The sequence below is a fragment of the Convolutriloba macropyga genome, unplaced genomic scaffold (assembly GCF_964194025.1).
Source record: "Convolutriloba macropyga unplaced genomic scaffold, txConMacr16.3 SCAFFOLD_2502, whole genome shotgun sequence".
Lineage (NCBI taxonomy): Eukaryota > Metazoa > Xenacoelomorpha > Acoela > Convolutidae > Convolutriloba > Convolutriloba macropyga.
In genome coordinates, this window is record NW_027450828.1 from 3,313 (window position 1) to 17,221 (window position 13,909).

A 13,909-nucleotide genomic window follows, 5' to 3' on the forward strand; every position below is an offset into this window, starting at 1 on the left:
CTTGCACGCTCAGATCAGCAATATGGAGTTTATTCTCACTTTTTTGCAAAAATTGAAAAAGTTGATTAAATTTAATTTTTTTCTTTATTTTGAACTTTGAAGTTTATAACTTTGAAATTTTGTGACAGCTGATCACCCAGTATGAATCTGCAGATTGGTTAACCTAATCTAAACCTGGAATTACTAAAAGACCGTCCTGGACCTATTTAAGGCATGAAATTACTGTCCACGACGGATTTTACTACGAACAGATTTTTCCGGACTTTTTGTGATGTCCTCAACTCTGACAGGTATTAAAATAACTGTTCGCAACTTTGACTGAACAAGGGAACGTGTCCTGGAATTCTGCGACAGAAAAAAAAGTGTCCTTAAACTATTGAGATTTTACGTGCCGATTGATTGCCAACTATTGCTGATAGGTAGTCAGCATGCATACTCATTCATCTTTTTGCGATTTAGATGAACCAGCAATATGTCAAAAAACTGCATCATTTTTTCAAAAACGATTGTTTATAAAATCGGAAGGGAAAACGTATATTGTCCCATTTTCATCATGGCTAATTTTAACAAGACCACTACAATTAAACGACCTAGTTTCATACAATCTGCTATTGTGGTAAGATAGTCCTAGCTGCAATAACTGATTTATCTTGAGCTTTGTCTTTTGGCAGTTTTCTAACTGTTTTTGAAGCGTGACTGCTCCAGTGCAATGCTGTTTAGTCCTGGACCGGTGCTTCTTCGGTATGTCCAGAAGCAGAAATACTTTATAACAAATTCCGAACTTGCTATTAAAAAGAACAGAATAATGAAAAAAACTTTGTTGTAATCAACCCATGCAAAGACCGTGCTCAACCCAAGATAACTATGAAAATACCCGTCTTGGCCCAGATTTCCTATAAAAATCTTTTAATCCACTCATGAAAAAAATGACAGGACTTGTGAAAAGAATTACTCTGTACTTTAACCAGGGCCCTCGGCCGTGTAATTTAATTCAATATTTACCTCCCCCCTTACCTGGAATTATTAGGTCTTTCCATAAATTCCAGGTCAAGACTAGAATAGGACACTTCACATACGCATTAAATGTATTTATATTATCACAATGTTAAGAATGTCACAATATTGTTCATCAGATTAGGATTGCATTAACAGCTAAATTTTGAATCCTTAGCATAGATCGCTTTTTACTGATAGCTCGGATAGATAGTCTGGTCCAAGGTTGTTCTTTAATCAGTGGATTTTTTCGAGCAATTCGAGGGAGCGCCAACACACAGTAGTAATCCGTGTTGAGGAATTTCGTTTTCCACTTGTCAGAAATCGTCGTTTTTTACTCGTTTTCATTAGACAAAAACGATCAAAGCCCTTACGTGGTAATCGTCGTTTTGTTCGTTATTTCGTCGTTATTTTTATGTAGGAAATGATCGCTTTTTCAAGAAACGACGAAAAAACGTGCTCCCCGCTGGGATTCGAACCATTGAACTCCCGATACATTACCTGATGTGGTCCGAGGTGTCAATTCTAAAATACGCTAAAATTAGAATACGTTTCATACTATTGTTGTACAACAAGGCAAAAGCCAACAGCATAAGAGCGCCAGATGTAGCTTGATGTTTTTTGTCAGGTCTCAGTCTAAATCTAAGAGCAGTTGCACAGGTTGTGAACAACAGCGATAAACATACTGTTTTTAGTATTTAATCAAAGAAGCCATAACACTTCCAGACTACCCAGATCCCTACAGAAAAACAGTCACACCTGCAATAAAACTGACACAACTCCGGAGAACGACTTGAAGGTATTCATTGACGAAAACCTAAACCATAAAACCATAAAGGGCGTCAAAACTATTAAAAAAATTTTAATATGTTCGTATAACAATGCTTTCAAGATTAACACCATACCTAAAACATTTTTTAAAACGGTCTAATTTATATGTAAACCAAAAATTTCAAATTTTGATCTTGTTCATCTCAATTGTATCCACCTTTAACCTTCAGACTTATAATTAGCCTAGTTAATTGTCTAGATAATCTTGTTTCTAACTCTAGTCAGTTTCTAGAAAAGTGTTTGTAAAAAGTAATTCAATATGCATGTTATATTTTTTTCGCATTAATTAATTTAAATAGTCAATACAATTGGTAGAAATAAAATATAGGCTCATGTCCATTCGCTCGCTTCTGGTAAATTTTTAATTTGTCTGAATATTATTTTGCAAATATCCGCTAAGAAGGCAGTAGGTTGAGAGCTGAGCCATAACAGAGAGAAGCCCAAAAGCACGTTGAAAATCCCAAATAACAAAAGTAAGCAACTATTTGACTCCGCTCGCAATCTAGTCATGTCAATGTTTTATAATATAATAATTGAAGCTATTTTTTGCAATAAACAAAAATAAATAAATAAACTTGGCTACACAAGACAGCCACGTAAAGTACCGGGAACAATTAAGAACTTAAAATTTAGAAATCTGTATAACTATTATTTAGAATCGACATCAGTTAAGTCTCATTTTGAAACCTTCGTTTCGGCGAGAAAAAGTGAAATTCTGATTTAATATTTTGGATTGAAAAATTCGAGGAATTTACCTTTTTTAACAAAATTAGTTTGTAAAAAAACAGAATTTTATTATTGCTACGGGTTGAAGAATTGGCAAAATTTGTCGAAAACAGAATCGCTAACTGGGGTAATTAGAGTTACTAAAAATTTAGCAAATTGCAGTTTGGGATTGTATTGAGAGCAACTCACTTGCATCGTTAGGTCCCAAAGAATTTTTGGTTGTTCGCGGTATCATTGACGCTATATCACTTACCAGACCTGTCTTTTGACAGCTTTTAATTACTAAAAGCACTGATAGCTGGGAAACATTGCTCACTTATCTAAATTGAATATCTTTGTCTGTGTATTTTTTATTTGCGAACATTTTTGATTACATCTTTTCACAATCTACTGATTAAGTTTGAGAAAACGGGATGCTGTTATTTAACTGTTGATGATGACGACGATTATCATACTGCTTTTTAATTCTTCTACCAAAAAACAGCGGAGGAATTAGCGGTTCCATTTTTAAAATGTCTGCAAAAGTTGATAACCGGCCGAGAAAAAAATTCAGTTCAAAAACAGCTGTAATATCAATTTCAACATGTCCAATAAATTTGATCAAAGACAGATCAAAACTGTTTAATTTATGTTCAGAACTATACACAATCTCTCAATGTTGAATGTGACAGTTTTTTGGGTTTACTTTCAACTAAAGGCGTTTCCAATATCCTCTATTATTGTTCCGACCCTCTTGGGGGGAGGAACTATATACTCAAATGGGTTTTTTTTGTTCCGTGAATTTTCGCCGCTCGATATATTCATCGTAGAGAGTTGAGACTGGTATCATTAGAAAGCTCGTCCAGTGTAGAATATGGAATTAAAAAGATTTTTTTTAATTTTCGTTTTCTACAGGGAGTTATCGAGGTTTAAACTTCTGAGAAAAGAAGAGTGAATTCACGTTGTTTTTATTCACATTTTCTGGAATTTTTGCCAAAATTTTCGTCAATTTTGCTAAAATTTGTTATGATTTTTCAAAATAGTGTCGTTGATTTTATTTTTGAAGACGAACAAGAATTTTTGATTGTTTTGATTTAATTTTTTTTGGTCAAAAAATCTGGATAAACATTTCAAAATTTTGCCTTTTTCATCAAAAACAGCACGAAATAAGCTACTTTAGTCCACTTTGATTAAATTTGCCGACAGTACACCCCCAAACAACACTCATACAATCTTTGTAGACTCGGAGGGGGGCTATTTCTACTTCAGAGTCCGCTGAGAGTGCACTGTAGTTAAAACTTTGCCGTTTCTTGCTAACTTTACTCGTTGATTATCAAAAATGCAGAAATTATTTTGAGTTTTCAACTAACAAATTATCTATATCTACAACATTCGAAAAAATAATTGTTCCTGACGGACAAAAAGTATTAGCAGGGCTAGTTTTGGCCATTCTTGGACTGTTACAATCCAAAAAAAATCGGGTTGTAATCAGTCGGTCTTCTTTTTTTAAAAAAATGACTTTTTTTTTAATAATAAAGACAAAACATATCAAATCAAAGTTCAGGAGTGATAGGTCCAACCAATTCGCTTGCTAAGCAGCTCCAAGCTAATGCATTTAGTTTTTTAATTGAAAGTTTATGGTCGTTTCTTTTTTTAAAAATAATTGACTTTTCAATAAATAATGGCTTAATTAACTTTTCCTCTAATTTTTTCTCAATTTGTTCAATTCCAGCTTAGTGTCAGCCAAGAAAGACTGCTTCTTCTTTCTACTGATTTAACGTTTATTCTCGGTTGCAGTTTTAAGCATGAAGTTATTGTTTTCTGGCTTTGATACTACAAGATTTCAGATTTTTGTTTGTTTTGATATTTGCCAGTTTTTCACGTTTTCTAATTTTGTCACATTATCACATTATTGACAGTTCTCATGTGACGTTATTAGCTTTCAGAATAAGGCACAATTGAACATATTAAAATCCTGAAAGATATACATCATCGTTTTAACGGCCTCGACGCCTCTTTCTTGAAGAAATCAATTGAATTTTTTAATTTTGTCTCTTACAGTCATTTATACTTTGTCGTTTCGGTCGTATGAAATTTCCTGTATACTGATAGCTTTCATTGGCTTTTCATGGAAGAATAGAAAAACCGATATTCTGATATTAGTAGATAGCTGATGGCTTTCATGACTTTGAAAACAATCGTTTTCCAAAATTAAAAAAAAAAAACTTTTTAACTTCGCAATTTTGTTCTTTTTATGTTTCTTTTTGTTACCTAATCTCATTAGTTGATTACAGGTCAAATATGACATTATGGGTGTAAAAGGATGAAAAGGGATTGGTGTCTTAAAATCATTTTTTTAAAGAATTTGTTCTGACCTTACTGGCTTCGACACCGGTTTTTCACAAAAAAAAAGTAAATTAATTTGATTTTTGTCATATTTGACGTTCTTTTTGTAGATGCAAGAAATATTCTGGATAATTACAGGTCTCGAGGGCTTCCGTTTCATGAATAAACGACCCTATTTAAATAGCTCTCTTTGTAATTAATGACTTTCATGACATTGAATACAATTTTTTTTCGAAAAAAAAATTAAAAATTTTACATACTTTAGCACTTCGCTTTTTTGTCTACTTGTTACGTAGTCTTACTAATGAATGGCCACGTACTACATTATAGCTGTTTGAAGAAGGCGCAATCAAATATATTTTGAGTGCCAAAATTTGGTTTGACGGTTTTGACAGCGTTTTCTGGCAAGTTTCAATTGAAATTTTGTTTCTTCTTTGTTGTTCTTTTTAGCCGCTTTAAAAAATGAATGAGGACAGGTCCTAATGCTCTTTTATAGAAGCAGTGGTGATCGTAAAATTGTGGTAATATTAATTGATTCCTAGTGTTATTTATTACTTTGAAGTTAACTGTTTCAAAAAAATAAGTTAATTTTTTTACTTTACTGTTTTTGTTCTTTTTTGTATAATTGTTACCAAACCTTTTTATGGACTGGTCACATATGTTTTCTGGTGATTATAAGTTATTTTTGTTTAGTTTTAGGTTTATCTGACGGTATGTTGACTTTGTTATTAAATTTAGTTTTTAAGAGGGACATACATTTTTTTATGTAATTAATTTTTGTTGTTGTTGTTGTTGTTGTTTGATTTTGCTGTTCGTCTTGACTCGCTTTCTTAAAATTGACATATTACAACAATCTAATGCATCAATTTTTACTCCACTGAGTTATTTGCTTTGGAGGCTATCTTATCGTTCATACAGAATTTTTTGAAAAAGACTTGGGCTTTTTTGGGATTCGAAAAAATAATTATTGGGTTTTTCTATCTGTTCCTCATTTTGCAGACAATTATGCCAAAATTGTGGATGGGCGGGGTCGGAACCTTATGTGCCATCGCACATTACCGAGCCGCCTTGTCAATTTCAACGTTGTTGTTAGAACCGTCACCTCAGCGACTTAGCGTATTTATATTACTGGCCTCTCCACTCTACTCTTGGTGTAAAGAAAAAATGAAATTGCTTTCCCTTAAGCGAACATTTTTTTGTACAAGATCCCCCTGTTTGGGATAATTTTTTGAGAGATAAAATTCAATCCGGATGAAAATTCGTGATTGTACAGCGGATAGTGATAACAGATATAAGTTTTATAGGAGTCCAGTGAAAGCAGCAGACAATCCGCACACTTGGAACCGTTTGGATGTCGGTGGAACTGTTAGTCTCAATTCTGAGAGTTCTAGAAAATTCCGACAACTACATCAACAGTGAGGTGGATGAACAGATTTTTTTGTGGCATATGTGCTCATGAAAGCCATTCTCTTTTCTGGGGCTAAAAAATAAACACGGCGGCCTTCATTGTTGCATTGATGTGGGAATTCATTCAAAGCATCGAAGTTGCGATTACTTCAAATGCAACGAACTTCTCTGCTTTCTACTTAGATCTGCCGTTGAAGCTCACGCTGCACGTTGCATTTCGTACGGATTTAGTCAGTAGTAGAGTAGTAATAACGGAGGACTATTGTTACAGCTAGCGGTAAAAAGCAGCAAGAACCCTATCAGCAATTGGCCAACAGAAAAAGCTCGTTTATTGGGCCTGAGGTTTTTAGCGATCCCATTTAGATAACTGCTTTGCATTTTGTAAGAAAGAAACAGTGTACCAGTTTTGTTTTTAAATTTTAGAGGGTCCCTGATTGGGGGTCCTTTCAATATATTTTTCTCATTGTGTTCAACTGTGTTGATTTTACACATTTGGTTCTTCTTCATCATAGTTGGAGTGAAAAAATGCTGCAACTGAAAATGCGCTGATAATTTTTTTCCGTTTTCGGTTTAGATTTCGGCTATGTTCGAGCTGTGTACATGAACCAAACTGCATCAATGAGTCTAACTTAAATTTTGAAAGGTGGGAATGCGTTCCACGCGCTCAATTGTTTTTTTCCTGCAAACATTTCAATTTTAATTTAGAATTATTTTTCAGAATTTAAATCTTGTCATCAGAATATACGAAAAAGCAAGTTAAACTGTTCTGAAGTTCCATTCGACAAAAACCCTTGAGGAAGAATATGGCGTTAGTTACGAAAATTTGGCACTAAAAAATCAAGATCCAGAATAGATTGTCTGAATCAAAGTTGGAGGGGTGAAATATTGTGATCTAACCAATTTATGTTGAAATTTTTGGCTATTAATAATTTCAAAGTTTTTAACCTGCCCTTTGTTCACGAAAACTTCAGGTGTACAGATGCCTGAAACACACCTGATCTGTAATTATCTACCTGGTTTGTTTCAGGTGTACCAAGCTACAAAAGTATTTCTCGTGGATTATGCATTGAAATGTTCGTGTTTGGGTTCTTCTGAGAGACTTAGAAAAAAATTATCGTAAACTGAAGAAACGATGTCCATGGAACATGTACCATCAGAAGATCAAAAACAATGATGCTTTTAAAGTGATCAATGCCAATTAATATTTCTGGTACTATATCAATGTAACTATATTTTGTTAATAACTACGTGTTTCACTAGCATACCAAAGTTAAATTTCGACAGTCGAGAGTTTGTTTCGAACTGTCTCAAGTCAACCAAATCTTATGAAAATAATCTGCCAGAAAAAAATATCCTATTCTGCAGACTTTTAAGTGCCTTTTGCTAGAGACAAATATTAAAGACTTTGCTTGAGAAAACTTGAACAATGTTCGGACGTTTTGGCTGATCACTAAAACATAGCCTACCGTCTCGTCCCTACATTTTTTTCAATCCTTTTTGTTCCGATCCCTCTTGAAGGGGGGCATAAACTCAACTGCTTTGTTTGGTTCAGACAATTTTGACCGATCGATATAGTCATCGTAGAGAGCTGTGAGTTGTATCATTAAAAAATCCGTCCGGCGTAGATAATGGAATCAGGAAGATTTTTTTGAATTTCGTTTTCTCGAGCGAGTTATCGTGATTTAAACTGTTGTGAATATTGGACCGTCTTAAAATATTTTTATTCACATTTTCCGAAATTTTTGCCCCAAATTTTGTCAATTTTGCTAAAATGTGTAAAAATTGTTAACAAAAACACTGTAGCGCGAATGAATTTTATGACCTCAAAATTGCTACACATGCCTGTGTCTTCCCACCGTGCATCTGTAAGGTACTATGGTACTGGTATCGTATCTGCATCTATATATTATTGAATAAATTTATTATAGCTAAGATGTTTACTATCTGGTTTTGTTACGATATTGCAGATTGCTGTTTTACATGTTTTGTCAAAGTGTATATCGAATGGAGTTAAACTTGCAGGTTTCTGCTTAGTTGTTGTGGTTTTTGATCAACTGCTTGTTTTGCCTTTTGGAGAATAAGTTTTTGGAGAATAAGAAAAAGAATTAGATGAGCTTTCATTGTAATTGTCATTTTACTGTTTGAAATTATTTTTTAGTGAGTCCAATTGCTTCTTCATCCTTTTATAGTGCATAAATAGCTTCGATCTTACATTCTTTACAGAAAAATGATTAATTTTTTCTCCGGGCAAACACTTGGTCTAGTTTAAATGATCTCGGAACACCGTGATTGTGTATATAGGTAAGTACAAATTTGATGACATTTGAATTCAACGCTAAAATATTGCTAATATTTATCAATTGCAGTTAGAAAGTTCCGTTCTATTCCTTTCTCCTCTTAAGATAAGTTCATCAAAACATATTTGACTTTCTTCGTTTGGTTCCTTGGACTTAGCTAATGGTGAGTTTTTGCTACGCGGAATCACTGACTTTTAAATTTTTACCAATATCTATGCAAGCTTATCACTGACTTGTTTTTGCTAAAACATCCCGTTGGACATATTACCACCAAAAATGCGGAGCAAAGGAAAGCATTGCACAGATGCCTATATATGTAGAATGGATATCTTCAGAACAGCATCTTTTGTTGGCTTTGATATGTCAAGTTCATCGATGCACAATCATCCGTTTTTCACACAAAAATCTCTTCACAATGAGTAACTGTATGGGACTGATTTTTTTGGTTCGTGTTTTTTTCATTTCGGATGAGGCAGTCTCGTGGTTTTTATCAAAATTGGGTGTTTACTAGTGAGAATGGCGAGTAGTCTTTTGCTGAAGGTTTTGTTTATGGCATCTATCAATCGTTGGTCTTCAGCTGCATCTATATTGCTTTTGGATGGTGCTGTGTGTTGTGTCCGCAGAACAGTTTCCCGTTCCTGTTTATTTTTGTTAATAAAATTGTTTGTTTTGATTTCAAGGTTAAAAGTTACTAGAGCTCAATTGGGCATTGAGGTCTTCGTTGGTCTTCCTCGTGGAATTGTGTTTTTGATTGAAAAATTATTCTTTGGATTGTTGTTACAGATGAGTTTTGGGCAAACAGAGTGGAATTTATTTGTTCTGTATTTATAGTTCGTGTTTTCTATTTTGTGCCTATTTGAGGTATTTGGTTATGAGTTGTTGATTTGGTGGCGATTATGGTGCTATCTGGGCTTGATTGCTCATATTGTTCAAATTCTTTATCGTTTGATTTTTGCAGATTATATGTATTTCATTTGATAGTGGATTGTGAACTAATTTTGAGGTGTTTTGCGTAGTGCAAATTTACCAATGAGAGGTGTTAACGGCAATAGCGACGCGGATGACATTTGTGAGTTTTGCTTGAATTGATTATTACTGTCATTAACTGACACTGAATGTTTTGTAGTTTGTATATGAGATGCTTTTTGATTACTTTCAGATAATGTGTTGCTTGTATTTTGAGATGAATTTTGTTGTAAAGTGCATTTTAAAAGAGTGTTTAAGTTTCAAATGACAAATGCTCGAGAAATAACAATTTTGTTGATGATTGCCTGATTTTCAAGATTTTTGAAAATTCAGAATTATCATCGTATGATAAAATATTGTTTGCCTCTGCGAATGGGTTTCTGGAAAAATAGTCATCTTAACTCAAATTTGTTCTTAGCATGTGTTCAATGTTAAAAATATCGGAAGAAGGTTGTTCAGTCCATCGTCAAAGTCTGCTATTGTAAAAATTGTTAGATCATTGCCGTATTATAATAGAAAGTAATGCATGGTGATTGGTGAGTACAGTAGAGTATATACCGTATAAAAAAATTTGAAGTAGTCAATGGACAACTCAATTCCCAATATTTCTAATTCGCTAACACTGTTTTTCTGTAGTGTTCATGAAACGAGAGGCCAATGCGTTTGGCTTCCAACCATCTTTTGTGTTTTGTTCTAATACTTCTCCGAGTCCGGATCTTGATGCATCACATTTTGCTGTGACTTGTAAATTAAGGTTACAATGACAGTGTTCTGTTTTCTGTGCAGCTTTTTCTTTTATTGCATTGAATTGTTTTGTGTGACTTTTGGTGCAGATAAATTTACTAGACATTTTTTAGCAATTGTCTTATTAGGTGACAAAGTTGTGGCAGATTTGATATGACTTTGTTAAAATAATGAACAGAGCCAAGAATTGATCTCCCATGCTTGAGGGTTGTTGAAAGAGGAATTGCCAAAATGGCTGCTGCTTTAGGGTTTGAGTAAAATTATTTTCAAGCCATTCAATCTCTGATTTATCGAAATGACATTTTTGTAATTTGTTACGCAAATTGCCATTGTTTGATTTTTTCATAAATTTTGTCATGTCATTAGGTTGTTATAGTTCTCATCTTGTGATAACTATTAAAATATCGTCTAAAAAAATTTTTCTTTTGGGGACCTAAATTTGCATAGTTTAATGCATTCTGGAATTCCGCCACCATGTTATGTATTCCATGGAATCCGGTTGAAAATCAATAAGATCCTGTTGTTTCTCCACAAATGATGATTGAATTACAATATTTAGCTGTATCCTCATGAAACTGTAGTTCACGATATGCATATTTTAAGTCGGTTGCTAAAATGTTTGCTCTTTGACCCTATTTGTGTTAAACGCTGTGATATTGAGTCGATTAGTATTTCTATGATCGAGTTTTTCGGTGACTCTAGGTACGAGGTTATTTGAAACGCGTCGATATTATTGAAGCTTTGCTGTGTACTTTTGAAGGAATTTTGTTTTTAAAATTTGATCTTTAATAATTTGATTAAGAAAACAAGCTCTTGAAACTGCGAAGCAATTGATTGTTTCTAATTCGGCATGTACAATAATGGTGGATATCATTATTTTATTTACCATTTTTGGCTGTTGTTGTAGAATTGCAACTCCAAAGTTGTCAAAATGGTCCCATCCTACTATTTTTTGTGACCATCATCTACGAATGTTAAAAAATCATTTTCACATGTCCAGTCATTGAATATGACATCTGTTCGAAACTTTCCGATAACTTTCATTGGTTAGTTACAAAAGGCTTTTACATCTTTTTCATCTGCTGCGTTCGTCCATTGAACGCTGCAATTGTAGTGAACATATCATTTGCAAGGCTTTTGGTGATGATACTCGATACAATATCAGGATCACTCATTGAAGAAGAGCAGATTTGGCCTAGTTGATCTTTTACATAGAAATGCTAAGTTATTTGCTGTATCAAACGGCTGCTATATTATTTTTGTCTGAATCAATGTTATCCTATGAATCGTGTACTTTGTTGTACAGTTCTTTATAACTGTCAATATTTTTGACCGATTGTTCATCATCGTCTTTTATAGAAGTAGTTTCGATGTGATTTATGTTTTTTCGTTGTGTTGGTATTGTGTGCTTTTTAGTTCTTTTTGTTTTTCTGCACATTTTTGCAAAATGGTTTGAAGATCTTAAAGATATTGCAAATTCTTCCTTTTGCAAGACATTTTTGTCTACAAATGTTGTTCCAGCAAGCTTCGCAATTGCGACAATTTTATGTTACAATTTTGATTAGAGGCATTCGCGTTGCAATTGTAGTTTGTTTTGTCATTGTTGGTAGAAATTTGTGTTACGACTTTGGCTTTGGTAGTTTTTAAATATTTTGTACAGATTGTTTATTATTCCAATTTTGCTTTTTGTTAGTTGATTTTGTGCAATAAATTCAATGTCGATGGCCATTTCCAGAGCTTTGGTATTTGTTACGGACTCTTTGAGAAGTTTTTTCAATGTATCAAAATCTCACTTATTGAGAATGAAGATACACCAATGACGGTAGTTTATTCATCTCCCAAACTACGGTTTCGGCCTGTTCCATTAATCGTCTATAGGAGAGTTAGATCTTTTCTGTTTGTGCCCCCCCCCCGTTTAGTGGATGCACATTATTTGCACCCCCGGACGCACGTGCCAAATTATACATAATGATTTACTTTGTAATGACATGTGCTCTGTAACTGGGAGAGCATAAGGTACGGGGAGGAGCACAAACGGAAAAAATCCAAAATTTATAACTGATGCATCTTTGTGTTGTTTGGATGAGAAGAATACAGATCTGCCGTAGGTAACATTTCGTGTTTTAATGAAGGAATCCTCCATTGCTTTCCGCAAGTTTCTAATGGGTCCTTTCCGATCTGAAAAAATGGATGTTTACTGTTAAATATGCGAAGTCCCTCAGTTAATATACAGAGGTAAAAGAGTGATATTGGTTTTTTGATCGCAAGTTTCCCAAGCTTTATTTCCTAAATTTTTTGTATCTTTTTTGCCAGTTTACATTTATTTGCTGACGTCTTACTTTCCGATTGCGTTATTTTGCTTGTGTGTGGCCTTCGGCCTTCTTCGTATGTTGGTTCTGGTGGGTAGTCAACTCCTGCAGGTGGGACATTCAGTAGAGCTTCTAGGTGTATGGCTTCTTTTGTCAGAAGTGCAACTTTTCATTTTGTGCAGATTGCGAACGCAAGTTCCGATCAGGTAGGGGTGACGGTGTTTTCTCCCAAAAAACGTCGATGTGTAATGCTGTTTTGAGAGAGTCCTCCGCTGACTGCGCCATTTTATGCAGTGTAATTGTCTAGTTTTTTGAAATGCACTGAAATTGTTGTGTTTGAAGCCTGAGTGAGAATATGCATTGTGTTTGCCTGGTCTTTTTAGTTAAAATCTGTTTTTCTCCTGCATTGATGGGAGATTGTGTCGCGAGTGACTATTTAGTTTTTTAATTCTAGTTTGAAGAACATTTACTCAAAAATGAATTATCAACTGAGTTGAGAGAGCAAAATTAGGAAGATTGAAATTATTACCAGTAATACAATATTAGCAACAAAGTGATCACAGGCTGATCACGCAATACAACGGAAATACTAAAAATGTTTATAACGTGAACAGAGAGAATCCTGTCTATAATTAAAAACAATTTAAAAATCAAGATCAAAATAAGAACTGCAAAAATGGAAATTAAAATTGAACTAAATATGAAATTCGATATGACAAATTGTAAAGTTGTCCTATCCGTATGATACATTCTTTCCGTAATAATCTATTGATATGTATAAAAATTTTTTTGTAGAACTGAGGAAATCTTTGACGATATAGCTACTTATGTAAATCAAATCATTTAATCCTTCATAGCGATTGATATTTTGCCCTTTTATAAGTTGATTTCTCTTCCCAAAAGTTGTAGGCTAATGCAACAAAAAAATGAGTTTATTTTGTGCGAAACAGGGGATGAGAAAAAGTATATTTGAAACTTAAAATTAACGGATTCCTTACATTTTCAAGAACGATAACCCAAAATCCCATGGGAGCTAAACGTTATCAACACAGTTTGACAAAACTGACGCAAATTGAAAGATAATATGTTTAGAGTGTTTTAAAGTGTTGATTTTATCAACTAATCATCCCGTTCGAAAAATTGGCCTTAAAAGCAAAATCAATTACCAAAAGTCATCACGAGCGAACTCCATGACTGAAACCGGCTAATTTGAGGATATCGTTTTTTTGCCAAAATGCGTTTTAGTCTTCTCCGATTGCGTTCGTTCCATATTGTTCGGATTTCGCTTACATATAAAGCATAAAAGCAATA